The sequence below is a fragment of the Molothrus aeneus genome, chromosome 2, assembly GCF_037042795.1.
Source record: "Molothrus aeneus isolate 106 chromosome 2, BPBGC_Maene_1.0, whole genome shotgun sequence".
In the NCBI taxonomy this organism is placed as follows: domain Eukaryota; kingdom Metazoa; phylum Chordata; class Aves; order Passeriformes; family Icteridae; genus Molothrus; species Molothrus aeneus.
In genome coordinates, this window is record NC_089647.1 from 66,916,423 (window position 1) to 66,931,345 (window position 14,923).

Consider the following 14,923-nt stretch of genomic DNA (forward strand, 5'->3'; position numbering starts at 1 on the left):
TCTGTTCTTTCCTTCAAAAATTACTGTTACAGATTCTTTGAGAGATTAGAATTTTTGGGTTTTCTGAACTAGTTCTAACATTGTCTAACATAAGGAGAATATTTCCACTGATTATTTTTGTATTTCTAATACATTAGCAATATGAAAAGACTTTTCACACTAACCTCATGTTTCTATTTTTGATATCACAGTAATGTGCAAGGAGTCAGCTTGGGTATGGGAGTAACCCTAGCCTGCTCTGATCTGAAAGATACTACAGCACTCACAATCAAATGCAGGGAACACCTTTCCCTCTCTCTGCCACAGAAAACTGTGCTTTCAGGAGAGCAGGCCTGCTCCAAGGGCTTGCCAGTTAGGGACTGAACTAATGAGAATATAATCCTTATGCAAAGCAAGTAGCAATTTTAGCAAATATATATATATATATATATATAAAAAATAAATATATATATATATGTGCATGTGTGTATTTATTATATATATTTGTATATATATGTAAATGTAATCTATAAAGGCTTCTTTGGTCAGATGTCTTGAAAACACAACTGTACAAGTAGACATGTTAAGAAAAAACAGGGGCGGGGAGTTGTTAAAGTGGCTAAGTTTTTTGTTAAAGGGAAGCCACTTTCAAATAATCCAGTATCCAGAAAATGTGGCTGCTTATAAGATTCAGCAGCTTTTTAATGACAAAGTCATCAACAGAAGGGTTACAGCAAGAGGAAGAGAGCAGCATTCCTCACCCAAAGAGAGGTTGAGCAGTGCTGCTAGCAAGAGACAGAAAGCAGTGCAATAATTAAACATACAAGGATGAGAACTGATGGATGGGAACATGCAGCATCAACTGCACTCAGAATCCATCACAAGGAGGAACTTCCTTCTTTTACTTTAATTCCTCTTTTTTATTTCCTTTTTGTTTAAGGCAAGAAAAAAAGATGCGTCCATGAAAGCCACACAAGTGGAACTTCAGTAGTATTGGGGGGAGATGGAGGATCTGAAAGTACAATTATCTTTCATTTCTGTTGATGGACTTCAGGCTATGACCTCAAGAGGACTTGGGTACCAAACCACTCTGCTCCTGATGCTGTCCCTACTATAGAAAATCCCAGCCTGGCTGGGTCTACCTGGTCTCACAATATATGGGCTAAGTTAAACACCAAATAACTAAATCCACAAGAAGAGCCCACAGAAACTGCTATTCCTTCTTCACCACCACCAGAGCCTTCAGGGCCTCCAGTGCTTCTGCCAGGATTTGAGCACTGCAAGTGCTCTCTCACTTATTTTTTAACAAGTACAATGTACTCATTTACGTGTGAACTAAACATCTGAGACTTCCTGTACTGTCAGCCAACAGAGAGGTTTTCTGAAGGCCTTTTGACCATAAGAATTACTCTGGTGTCACGATTTTAGCACACACTTCTGAGGCAAGGATGAGCTAAGCTCTTCTTTTTTGGAAAAGGAAAGTACTTTATTCAAACTCTCCACCAGAACTGACTTAGGCAGGTGTCTGTGATTGCTATGCATAGAGTTCAGTCTTCCATCCCTGCCTATCCCACATACTTCTTTAGCATTGCAATGCAGAAGAAATGCTGTGTTCCTAAATGCAGCAAAACGTGAAACCCAAAGGACAGCACATTTCCAGCAAGCACAAAATAAATCTATCTCAGATACTGGCTGGGATGCAAAGCAGAAAAAGTGCACTAAATCTCTCCTTTTTTTTTTTTAAAGTTTATTATGTTTAATTGTTTGATGTGACTGTTGAAAACTTTATCCCACTAAAGCCACAATAAAAAATTACAAATCTACCATCTTCTCAAATTAAGAAGTCTCCAAGTATTAAGATTCACTCTTTCAAGACAGACATTTTAGCCAAATATTGATTTAGCTGAATATATAGCTCAAAAGTAAAAGTGAAAATGGCAATGCTATCAGAAATAGCAGCCTCCAAATCTGCCTCCTAACTAGACCAACTCTGCATGCTCTCACTTTCAAAACCTCATTTTTTCATTTCAAAATTGTGTAGAGCACTGTCTGTGCAAAAGATTTCCTTGGCTAGATGGAACAAGTGAAAAATTAAGTCACTTCGTAACTGCTACCAATTTATAGAAAGTGGAAAGGAATGTTTTTCTCTACTTTTTTTTTCTTAAGAAAAATCTCTTCATTTCCCACTCGGAATTTTCTTGCAACTGAAATATTCTCTGAAAAAGGAACTGGAAGAGCTCCAACTACTGTCCAACACTTTAAAAGATTTTAAAGTGTCATCAATCACAGCTCTTTACATGCTCTTCTAGAGCACTGCCAACTTGTATTTGAAGACTAACTCAAAAGTGTTTCATGCCAGCATTAAACACTCAAAATAAAGACAGATACAAAACAAAAAAACCACTTCTATATTAATCTGATTTTAAGTTAAGTCCTGCTCAGATTCCTGTCAAATGTTACTACATAATACTAATAGTCATTATCTTCCCTTTTTTCTAGGAGGAATTGGCAATAGATATCATTAATCAAATATCTCAATGGCTACCTCAGATGGCAACATATTAATTATTATGCCTGCTATAAAAGGTCCCTTCAATTCTTTGTAGACCATCTTTAAACGCTGGTACCATAGGGAAAAAAAAAACCAAAGAATTAATATCCATGGTAAATAACAAGTCACAGGTATGCTTTGAAACTCATGTAACCAATTTCTAATACGGCATATTCCAGTTAACAAACTTCAGTCATTTCAACAGAAATGCTCAGTGACTGGTTCTTCAAAATCTGATTTGAAAGTATCTGAGAACACTGAGTATCTGAACCAGCCACTTCTGACAACTTTGGTAGTAAAAAAATTAAAAAAAAAAAAATCACTACTTTTTCTATAGAGTACTTTTTTAAAAAAACTTTCCCTCAGGTATCCACAGAGAGAAATTGCTGGGTTACAGATAGTTGCCTTTACCCCTTCAGTGGCAGCCTGTCAAGACTTGAACAAAGTATATGACAATTACAGATCACTCATGCTCAGGAAGGCTTCCAGAGCTCACTGATAGCATCTCCAGCTCTGCGAAAGGACCTGACCTTATTTCCAGCTGGCCTGAGCTCTGCACACACCCCCTGCACCCACGCAGCCAGCCAGCATCATTGCGCTGCCCGTGCTGCTGCCAGGGACCTGTAAGGCTCCAGAACAGAGAGGCAACACCACCACCACCAGAAAAGCTCTTCTTGGACAAGGCAGAGAAAAAGAAATTATGCAGGAGGATCAGCATTAGCACACAAAACCTTGTGCTCTTTGCTGCTCTGACCACTGGACAACACCCCGCATTAATAGGGAATTGGGGTCAGTGCTTGCCACCTTACAGAGAGGGTAACAAAGTGCCTGTCCCAGGTGACACATGACAAAAACGAGACTAGAACTCGGGTCTCCCGACATGATACATCATCTGATTAATTATCCCCTTAGCAGGGCCGATGTCCAAGGTCATGCATTTGATTGTTCTATGTTTAAACAACGAGAACATACTCGCCGCACAGCCAGGCCAGGAACAAAGCTCGGGATTTCTGAGTCCCATCATTACTCTGCTATGTAGCAAATACCGTGCCAGCCATTAGCAAAGAGCACGCCTCATTCCCGTCCTGAAGGCTGGTTCACAGAGAGGACAAAAGCTTGCTACTGCTAACCAGACATTCCTTAACTCAAGTGGTGCTGGTCTGCGCTGCAATGCCTAACGCTCTTAATGCCAGCACTGCCAGCCACCCACAAAAGGATAAACACCACTGCATGTGAGGGCGTTTGTTACAAGAAACAAACAAACAAACAAAAATTTAAAAAAACAGCTCTACGTATAAAGAAACAGACCAGATTTTTAAAAAAGCACAGACATTACTAAGATCGCATTCAGAGGGTCAGAAATGTCAGCGTGTGACAGTCTTGGACAACTTTATTTAGTATCTCTGAATATATACTTTTAATAGTCTTCAATCATAGCATCTCCCTTGATCCTGACAAGGATCAGTTCAGTTTCAGTTCCAATAAACCTTAGCTTTTGCATCCTTGTGGTTTTACTGAACTTAAAAAAAAAATAAAACTCAGCAAGCCAAAACTGAGGTAAGTCCTACCCTTGTAGTTGTGGCTGAAGGGACTCTTCTGGCACAGGCAGTGATGTGTACAGATGTTGAGTGCATGAAGAAACAGACAGTATAAAGGATACAATCCCTGAATATGTATCACATGACTTAACATATTGACTGCCAAGTTTTACCATGTATTTGAGAAACACTGGGATGGCTCATGCCACCATGCCATCCCAAAAATCCAAGAGATTACAGAAATAGCTACAGAACCAAGACACACCATAATTTAAATTTGTCTTCTCCAGACCAAAACACATCATTCTGCAGCAGACATAGATTAAAAAAAAAAAGTATACAATAATTCAATTTTAGTCCCAAGTTTAGATAAGGCTTTCTAATTCATATGAAGAGCTATTATACTGAACTCAAGGAAGTCCACATAAGCTGTGTTACATAGAGCACAGATACACCTTCTGGCAAAGCCACGCTCATTTTCCCTCTTCTTCCTATCTCTCAGTATTACTTTAAGAGCTTTCTGCAGTCAAAAGGTAAATAGAACTAATTAAAGAACAGTCTAGCTTTTTCACACTGTAGAATCACAGAATGTTCTGACTTGGAAGGGACCTGCAAGATCATTGAGTCCAACTCTTAAATGAATGGCCCATACAGGGACAGAACCCACAGCCTTGGCATTCTAAGCACCATGCTCTGAGCAACTGAGCTAATCTCCTATGGTCACTGCTTGGGAGCAAACAAGAGCACAGACTTCACATGAACTTCAACCCTATCTGTCACACAAAACTCTGCAAAAGTATGAAAAAGCTCATATATTCAGGGAACAAAATCTAAGCAAACTTTCTGCACAGAAGACTCAAAATGCAAACACAGCAGCCCTAGCTGGAATTTATATATATATATATAAAACACCAAAATTGACTCTACAACTTTCTTCAGATGTGCCCAATTTTACCCACTTTTGCAACAGTGCCACAAGGTCTAATCAACACTTCAATCAAGTTTGTCAACATATGTCCGTCTAGTTATAAACTAATGCAATCATTTTGACACTGAATCATCAAACATAATTTCTGCTGTTGTTTGGAGGTTGAGTTTAGCAGCAACTTTAAAAAAATCATTCAGTTGAAGCAAGAGGACTGTCTAAAGTTCAGTTGTTGAACACAGGGTAAGATTACATGGAACTTTTACCAATGACAAACAATGTTGACAGTGTCATCCGTACTTTAGTGCAAAAGCACTTTCTCGTGTAAGCATGAACTTAGTTTAAAAAAAATTCTTTTTTACTGCATAGGAAACATGGACATTTCATGCTTACACATTTTGCACTTGCAAGACTCAAAACCTGTCTTACAGATACAGCACAGTGCAATTGGCACAAAGGAAAAGAAAACCCTCAACCTGGCTGCTCAATACTTTACTTAACAACTCACTTTGAAACAGCATGTTTATTACATGTTTTCCCCTTAGCAGGAAAAGTGAGCATGCTTGTGTTTGCAGCTCCTCCTCTTTCAAAGACACACAGCTGCAGCTGTAGTAAACAACCACTAGTCAGAAGCTGAGAAGGTCAAAGTCTGGGTGCTGCATCCATTTCAGCTTTTCTAAAAACAAAAATTTTATTTCAGGAAATTAATTTTTTTACTCATTTTGTAGTTAAGCCAAGGAAAGGCAAACCACAATCATTCTCCAACAAAAGAAACCAAGATACAATATTTCAAAAGCCACAAGCAAGACACTTCAGTAAAAATAAGTGTTTTCAGATCTCCATCTTTATTAATGAACAAACACATCATTCACACTCTCCTATTTTACTTGATTCAAACTAAGACTTGGTCAAAACCAACTTTGTGCTGATGAGACCTGGTCCACAAAGCAAACAACACTTACTGAAGGCAAGAGCAAGGAAGTTGGCCACGCAGAGAAGTGGTGCCAGCAGCCGAGCAAGGTTCATATAGGTCATCCAGCAGCCTGAAGCAAGGAGGCTACAGCACTCCATCTCTGGGAATGCTTGCATAAGTGGACATCACGCACCCAGCGATGACAAAAGGGCACTCAGCTTTCCCTTATTTTACAGACCATCCAAAATCTAAACAATGGCATAGCCTAGCAGCACTGAAAACTCCACCAAATTACACAGATGTTCTGCAACCCCCTGTGCAGCAGAGACCTCCCCAAGCACCCAGGAAAGGCACTGCCCACTTTCCTCAAATACAGGGTCTGTATTTCTATTTAACTGCAGTGGTTACCATCATACACCACCTTGGTCTAGGCAAAGAGGAAAACAGTCACTGCCACAGGGTTCTGCAGCACAAGCCCTTCACTGACCCCATTCTAACATCTCCCAGGGGAAGAGCTATTTCAGCCCCACATTTCTGCCTCCTCTCATCTGGACTGAAATTCTGCTCATGCATGTTCAGGTCTGGCTGATCCTGACAGAAACAGCTGGCAGAGGACTCCACGATTAGCCTGTCCTGGAATCTTTAAGTTGATTTTTAAAAGTTGTTACAAAGAGTCTTCTTGGGCTGTCAGGGGCCTTTCCAGAAAAGGTTTTTCTACAAGAAAGCAAAGAAAGGCCTGGAAATATTATCATGAACTACTGCTGGGGGGAGAAAGCCAGAATTAAAAATACATGATTTCCCAACCCCTCTATTTACACATCTGATATTGCCTCACTATCAGAAACAGAAAACAAACAGTATCTCCCATATCCTAAACTCCTTCTCAACCCATGCGGAATAGGTGCACTCACTCATCAAATGACCTACAACATACATCTCTGTCAAAAAGCTTTTCTCCCCCCACAAAAATAGGTGCTCCTCAGACTGCTGCCCTCCTCCCAGTTCCAGGTACCACGCACAGTTTAAAAAAAAAAAAAAAAAAAAAAAAAAAAAAGGTGGGGGAAAAAAAAAAGCTAAAAGGAGAAAGAAAAACAATTAAGAAGAGGCAAATGCCAGCAGTGTGTTGTTCTGGCGGCAGTGGGGGGAGCGGGCGGGGGTGCTGGCCCAGGGAGGGGCGCGCATGGGTGTCACCACCGAGGGGGTGATGTCATCCACCAGCCTCCAGCCCGGGCACCTGCCAGCAGCAGCAGCCTAGCAGCGGCTGCCAGAGCCTCCGGCAGCACGGCGAGGGGAAAAAAATAAAAAGACAGTGAAAAAAAAAAAATCCGCAATATTTCCCTTCGCTATGCGCGGTTGGTTTGTGACGATAGGTGACATGCCAGCTTGCGGAGAGCGGTTTCAACTTGATTACGTCCCATTAGAAAGATATTCAAGACACTCCCCCTTCTCCCAGCACGAATAATAAATTAAAAAAAAAAAAAGCAGCCTCGGTTTATGCAGCCTTACGTCACTAATAAAATGCTCCTATCGCCCCATCTGTGACCTATTCAGCACAGCTACTAATCCCACGCTGCGACCACTTTGCTGTTCCTGTGCATTTCAGAGTTGTAGACCAACCAGAGAGCAGAAAATGGAGCCCATATGCCAGCGCTATATAAAGCAGCCTCGCAAAGTTGCCGCGAATAATCTACCTGCCGTGGCGAGACGAAAAGTGAAAAGCAAAAAAAAAAAAGAAAAACCAAAAAAGGGTGGTGGAGGGAAGAAGAAGAGTACCGTTTACTTCACGATGGGTAATTAAAAAAATAAACTAGTTTACTGTCTTACTTAGGGGAAGGGGGGCTGCCAAGAGCTAGCAGGATTTTACAAGCTCTATACAGACCCCGATCAAGTGAACTTCTCTTCAGGGCTTCCTACCGAAACGGCTTCTTCCTCCTCCCTAAGCGCACAAAATATCTTATTTCCCAAGCAAGCCCGTCTGCGGGACTAAATGCCACGCCAAGATCCGAAAAAAAAGCCCAAAAAACCGCTGTCTGGACCGGAGCATCGCATCCCTGCAAACCGCGGGGAGGAGAATATAAAATAACCCGTCTGGTCGCTCCTGTCCGCCTCCCCCAAAATCCTGCACCACCGCTGGTGGCTGGATGTCGGGGGGGGGGCGGATAGGAGCCACATCTCATCCCAGAGGAAATTTCATCCCAGCAGCGGAAAGCTTTCGGAGGGCTTCACAGGGTGACGCTGATGCCATGGGGTAGGTAACCCATCTCCCGCAGCGGCTCTGGGCTCAGCGTTAAATGTATACACCATCGGCTTGCTCCCCAAGCTCCCGACTTCTGCAAGAGCGAGCATTTGTTCCACAGAAGATCATTATTTCTGTAGAAGGTAGTACAGCACGACACTCTTGCTTTTTTATTTTTTCCCCCCATAGCGTGTTATAGTCCGATTTTTCTCCCCATACAGCGTTACGCTCCGATTTTCCCCTCCAAAGAGCGCTACACTTTATACTTTTTCGATATTTGTTTTTATATAATTATTGCCCAGCCCCGAATGCGCACGGGGGCCGCCCGCCCCCACCCACACCCCCCCCGGGGACGGCAGCACAAAGGGCTGGGCGCTCCCAGCTCGCTGCTCATCACTCCCCGCTTATCGCTTTTTATTTCCCCCCCTCGCTTTTTTCACCGCCACCCCCACCCCTTTTTTCCCCCTCCTAGAGCCTCAGCGGGAAAGTTGAGGGAAAAGTTCGGGCCGGCGCCTAGCACCCTACCCCGGTATCGCTGCCGCCGGGGCACCGGCAGGGATGGAGGCAGGCGGGAGGAGGGGATGGATGGAGCGGGGGAGGGAGCGGGGGAGGGAGGGCACCGCCGTTAACCCCCGGCTCGCCCCGGCGGCGCCGGGGGAAGCGGGGGGGCCGCCCTGCCCCCCCTCCTGTTCTTCAAAATTATTTAACTTCAGTATAGGAGCGGTATTTTGTTTGTTTGTTTTTTTAAATAGAGGCTGGCTGGGACAGCGGCAGCAAAACCCACACACATTAGCCGTTTATCCTGCTAAGAAAGGGAATCGGCACAGACCTGAGCAGAAGCGGCAGAGCAGGAGAAGAAACTGTTTCCTTCCCTGACACAGGGTCCCCGCTCTGTGTCTGTCTGTCCGCCCGCCCCGCGCTCCCCGGGCAGTGCCCCGCGCACTCGCACCCCGCACCGGCGGAGGCAGCCGGCGGCCGTCCCCGGGAAATGAATGGGGGCAGCCCGGGGAGCCGCGGCGCTCGCTCGCCGCCGACTTACCCGCGTCACATGATGAGCCCGGGCAGGGTGGGCCGGGGGTGGAGGCTCCCGGCGCCGCCTGGCCGCGCCTCGCCTGGGGCCGCCGCGACACCCCGCCGGCCGCTCAGACAAAGGCTCCGGACCGGTGTCCCCCTCCCCAGCTACCGGCCCCTGCTCCGGCCACGGCGGGCGCCGGTGGCGTCGCTGGCATGCGGCGCGTCCCCGCCCCCACCGGCAGCCGGGCGGAGGGAGGGAGGGGCCGCGCCCCCGCCCCGCGGCCGCCCCGGTGCGCCGCCCGCCCCGCCCCGGGGGGTGGGGACGGGAACGCCCGGCCGCGCCTCCCCCTCCCGGCCCCGGCCCCGGCTCCGGGCCGGCCGCGGGGAGGGGCAGGGCAGCGGGGCGCCGCGGGGAGGGGCCGGGCGCGGCCGGCAGCGGGGGCGCCAAGGGGAGGCCCCGGGGCGAGGGGGCGCCGAGGGCGGGGCGGGGTAAAGAGGCGCCGGGGGAAGCTCAGCGGGGTGTGGGGGAACCCGGAGGGAACTCGGGGCTCTGGTAGCGCCCAGGGGACAGTGAGGGGAGCGAGGCGCTGGGGACGCCTGTGGGCGCCCCGGGGGTACAAGGCGGAAGGGAGCAGAAGGGAGCTCCGAGGGTCGGCGCGGGGCGGCAGCAGCAGCAGCAGCTGAAGGGACCCGGGGGACACGCGGTCGCGACACTGAGGGGCGTCCCGGGGGAAAGGACACACCGGGCGAGCTGTCCGCCCCAGGGCCGCGCCGCCGGAGGGTCTGGCCGGGCCCGGCCCCCGCCGTTACCTGGGGCTGAGCGCTGCAAGCCTTTCCCTTCTCTTTTATTTTGTTTTCTTCGCACAGCCAGACTGCAGCTCGTGAGAAGTATGCGAGGCGTGGGGTTGTGGTTTTTTTTTTTTTTTTTTTTTTGGTCAGCGCTCGTAAGCCCGAGTCGCGCCCCTGCAAACTGAGAACTTCCTTTATGGGGAAGATTTTTCTCACGTAAGGGCTGCGGATACTGGGTTGTAAAGGTTTTAATAACAACATACAGAGGAACAGATTCTATAATCTTAAAGTTTGTTTAAAACACCAAGGCTTTGTTACATTCATGTTTTAAAAGAAGAACTTTCAGAACCTTAGGAAACAGAAATATAAACCCTAGGAGTCAGTTAAACCTTTAAAAGCAGAACTCATTTCTTTTCGCAAGCATTCTTACACGTGTTTACACTGTGAAGTATTTTGGTGGAAAGATCCTGGTCCATGCCTGGGCACTATTGAAGCTATTAAGCTGGCCTGACAGGTTACCTGGGGATTCTCTTGCCTTGGAGAGCCTTTTGTTAATGTAAAGCTGATGTGGCTGTTTTCTGCCGCCTCCCCCGTGGTTGGTGTTGCATAAAGTAAACACGGTGTGGCCAGAGCACAGGTGAGCTTTGACCAGCACTGCCTGCTTAGATGGTTTCTGGCCATGGTCGGGGGCCATTCAATTTAAGGAAGCTTAATAGCCTTTTGAATAATCAGGGTGCTGTGCTGGCCCCCGGCAGAAGCCATGGTCAGAGCAAGTACAAAACAGTAAGTTCTTTATGAGTCCCACCCCTTATTCTCTCAAATTCACAGTCAGCTCAACAGTTCCTGAGAGTCCCAGTCATAACAATTATTGGGTAAATAAAAAGCAAAAAGAGGGATGGATCTCGTGTCTAGAGGTGGGCCCGTCATGTGAAGGTGTTTGTAAATGCCCGTACAGCTTGTGTATTTACACAGAAAGCCAGGCGGAGCGCAGGTAAATAATTGCTACTAAAATGCTATTACTTTCAGTAAATAGAAACTAATATTTGCTGCTCATCACAATATTTACTGAGAAAGCCAGAAGAACCAGAACCCATGTTTGTTCCCAAAGAGGATTTCATGCCAGCTGCCAGAAAAACGTCTACTCATCTCTTTCCCTGTAATGATCCTCTGCCTTCTCTTGGCATAGATGTTTTGGATAATATAACTCTTCGCTGTTTGTCTCTACATCTTACCTCTACTTCCACAAGGGGGGAAAAAAGGCAGAATAATAAATAAGAAATGTTAAAATGGCTATAAACAGAAATATATGCCTCCACAAGCCAGAAAGAGGGTTAGGCATAATTTGCTATTGTAATGTTGCCTCTGGTCTAATAATTTCCTTTGGAAAAAAGTGAGCATAGAGTTAAAATACAGTCTAATGACCCAAGCAACATATTTCCTTATGCTAGGAGTTTAGATCAGAACCAGCTCCAGCTACTCCTGGTAATTTACATGTGTGATTCATTAGATTTCACCCAAGTCAAAAGTTAACGTTGTAACACTTGTATTTTAAAAGATAAAATATTCAATCCCCTAGGAAGCGGGCTACTATGGAAAACAGCTGGAAACATTCCCTGGACAGATGCATAGCTTATATTCAGATTTATCAATAAAAAAAACGTAAATATTAACAACATTCATCCTTCTTAACCACTTGGAACAGGGAGCACTGAGTGTTCTGCAGGAAAAAACTGGTTTCTACCTACCGAGGTTAAAGGATTAATGAATACTTGGCACATGAAAAATGAATAGTGATAGCAAGAAGAAGATTGCATGTAGACAGTGTGATAAGGTGCGTAACAGAGAAACATCACATTACACACATTGCTGTGCCCTGAGAAAAAGACAAAGCTCATTTCCATTGAATTTCAGATAACATATTTTAAAACATCAATATTTATTTTGTCATACTTAGAAATATTTTATTCATTTATATAAAATATCTAAAGAAATAATCTAGAAGAGGGGTTGGCTGACATTGGGTGATAAAATTTGTTCTTTGTGAGTTTCATGATGTGCTATGTCGGCTGTTTACATGGTCTATTGCCTGCTACTAAAAACTATTACCCATATACATGAATTTGCAGGGCAGTATCTAAAACCAAAAAATATGTGGCTACGTTTGCAAGAGGAATGTATTACATGATTATATATCAATAGATTGATACAGAAGTAGGGATATTACACATTAGTATTTGATATATAACACAGATTTATAGAGAAATGTAGTTCTCAATCACATGCTTTTATGGAAAACCTGTCCTACTAAATCACCATCTTGGCTCACTCCATACACCTGACCCCTCTGTTTCCAGTCTCCTCTAGCTTAACAAAACTGAGAGTACATAGTCTGTTTGAAAATGTTCTGGCTTACATTTTAACACAGAAATACTTTGAAAGCATTTAGTATTTCTCAAGATTTAGAAAGTTCTTTTTATTCTTTCTTTTTCCATTGAAAGAAGAAACTTGAATTCTATTTCCCCTGAATCAACAGGACTTTTCAGCATTTTTTCAGAAACACAGCCCTAAATTTTGAAACAGGAACCTTAACAGTGTACTGCCGTATATTATTTAAAATTAGAAAATCATACTTTTGAAACCAGGAGAACAAATCAGCTCACAGATCATTTTTGGTTGCTTTTTTTTTTATAAAGCTCAACAAGTGTGTTAATGTGTGATTTTAGGCTTTTTCTATAGTTCTTCTCCAATTCTACCCCATTACCTACGGAGCAGTACTACTGAATCACTTTCATTGAGTCCCACTGCTTACAATATCAGGTGGCTCTTTCCAGTCTTCCTGTAGCTGTTCTTCCCCTAATGGAGTTTCCTAAAACTTACCAAAAACAAGGTACTACAAAATCTCCCCTTAATGTTCCTCAGCCTCTCATCTCTCCTATTTTTCTTCTCCACTGATACAAAATTTTCTTCATTGCCTTCTTTGTTTTATAATTTTGTCTTAGATCCTAACCCATGTGCAAAAAAAATAATACTGTTCAATGCAACTTAGCAATTTAGCAACTTCTAACTTCAGGCATGCATTATGTTATTTTTTTATTAATAACCAATCATTTCTCAAAATGGAGAATGGCACCACCAGCAGAGAGCACACTGGAACCTCACAACAAAAGAAAACAGAAAATCAATAGCATATTTTAACAATATCTGCCTGAAACACATAAAAATACTTCTGAAATACATCAGTAATGTGCTGAATATTGAGAGATTTTTGTAATTTAAATTAACACCAGTTATAAAAAAACCACTTAAGCTACCTATTGTTTATTCAATTTCAGATTGTATTCAATTTTCTAATTCAAATAAACACACAAAAAAAATCAACCTTACTACCCAAACCAAAACCTAAATGCATTTTTATTTGGGATGCATGGTTAGACAAAAGCTTTAACAAATTACATGATGCATTTTAGAAGACAGATTGTGTTCATTTGCTGAACTTAGAGAAACCTTTGGGTTGACAGATAATCAATTCAAATACCTACAGCTGAGGGATTGTATTACTAATTCCTTTCACAAGCCTTTCCTTTTGGATACAGGCAAATAAACGTGTTTTCTTTGCCAAGGAATTGACCACACCAGCAGATACAACCTTTCAGGTATGGTTGCTGTCTTGCAATCCAGCCTGTAATCATCTGCCAAGTGCTTCCTCCACTCTTTCTCCATTCAAACTGGTGTTAAACTCAACATGAATATGTGGACCTTGCCCCTTTATCTGACAGCTGCCATCAAGCATGAAAGTACAGGCTCTTTTGGGCCAGGACATTGACTTCTGTTTCTTTGAATCTACTTAGGAAGTGTTTCAACATGCATGGCACTCTGCCATCAAGTGCTGAGCTTTGTAGTCAACTTCTAGGTGGCCATTAACCAAAGCAGTCAGTCTAAAATGTGGAAGCACAACTATCAAGTATCAGGGTTGTATTTCACGTGCCTCACTCAAAGATTAGCAGTAGTATTCCTTGTGTATGAATGTTGGAGATTTTGGACACCGTGTCTTTTTTTTCTTTGCCATATAAACAAGTTGTTCTTAAACAGGCTATCAGGAAATCTTTCCTTCAGCCCACTGACATTAAACCCCCCCTAAAAATACACAACCTAGCTCATTGCATAAATGGTAGTGTTAGTGTAAACAATGAAGCCTTTCGGATACAATAAAGTATATATCAGAGAGTAATTCAGTTACACTGCATAAGAGAGAAAAATTATAATCTGATATAATTAATAGGTGTATGTTTTTCTCCAGGGACAGAGATCAAAATGTTCAATTTGCCAGATTTAGACTAGCAATGTTGCCAAGACACATATTCTAGGAAAGTGGGGCCACAAAGTATTAATGCTTCATTCCCTTGATCCAACAGCTCTCTGCCCTTTTTATAACCTTGAACTGAGATCATGCTTTTTATGCTTTTTTTTTTTTTTAACCTGCCTTCTTTTAAAAAGAGCCCTTAAAGGCTTATGATCTTATTCAAAATCCAGAAGAACAGGAGGAACAGTTCCTTATTTAGTATAATGTGAGACTGGCAAAATTTAATAGCGAGTAGGGAGTCATCAAAGGATGTGTACTGGGGAAGGTTTGATATGTGCATGTCTTTAATGTTTGGTTAACATTTTTGCAAAAAAAACAAAAAAAATGGAGATGAGCACTTCCTGGCTCTGAACACCATATCAAAGCAATACCCCTGAATGGAATGCTCTGGATTTTCATTTCAAAAGTCTGTAGTTTGTAGCTGAATTTATGAACCTAAATACCATCCTAATAAAATTTCTTACATTATTTTAAGGTCTGTGTTCAATTCCATGATCTCAGCTCCTTGCATTAAACACTGTTGTTTGGTTGTTTTGGAAACAAAAAAAAAGGGATCATTGCTTAAACTACTTTATAAGGAGAGGTACACAGTAGTCTCACATGAACATTAGAGCTACT

General features: G+C 43.3%; 1 protein-coding gene across 1 annotated transcript in view; it reads right to left on the reverse strand.

Moving 5' to 3' along the window:
• The window catches only part of KLF12 (KLF transcription factor 12), a 228,388-nt gene extending 221,471 nt beyond the window's left edge, over nucleotides 1-6,917 (reverse strand). The window contains exon 1 of the mRNA XM_066545072.1: nucleotides 5,956-6,917. The gene's annotated coding sequence lies outside the window, so the exon portion shown is untranslated. The remainder of the gene's footprint in view (nucleotides 1-5,955) is intronic.
• Nucleotides 6,918-14,923: the final 8,006 nt, after the last annotated feature.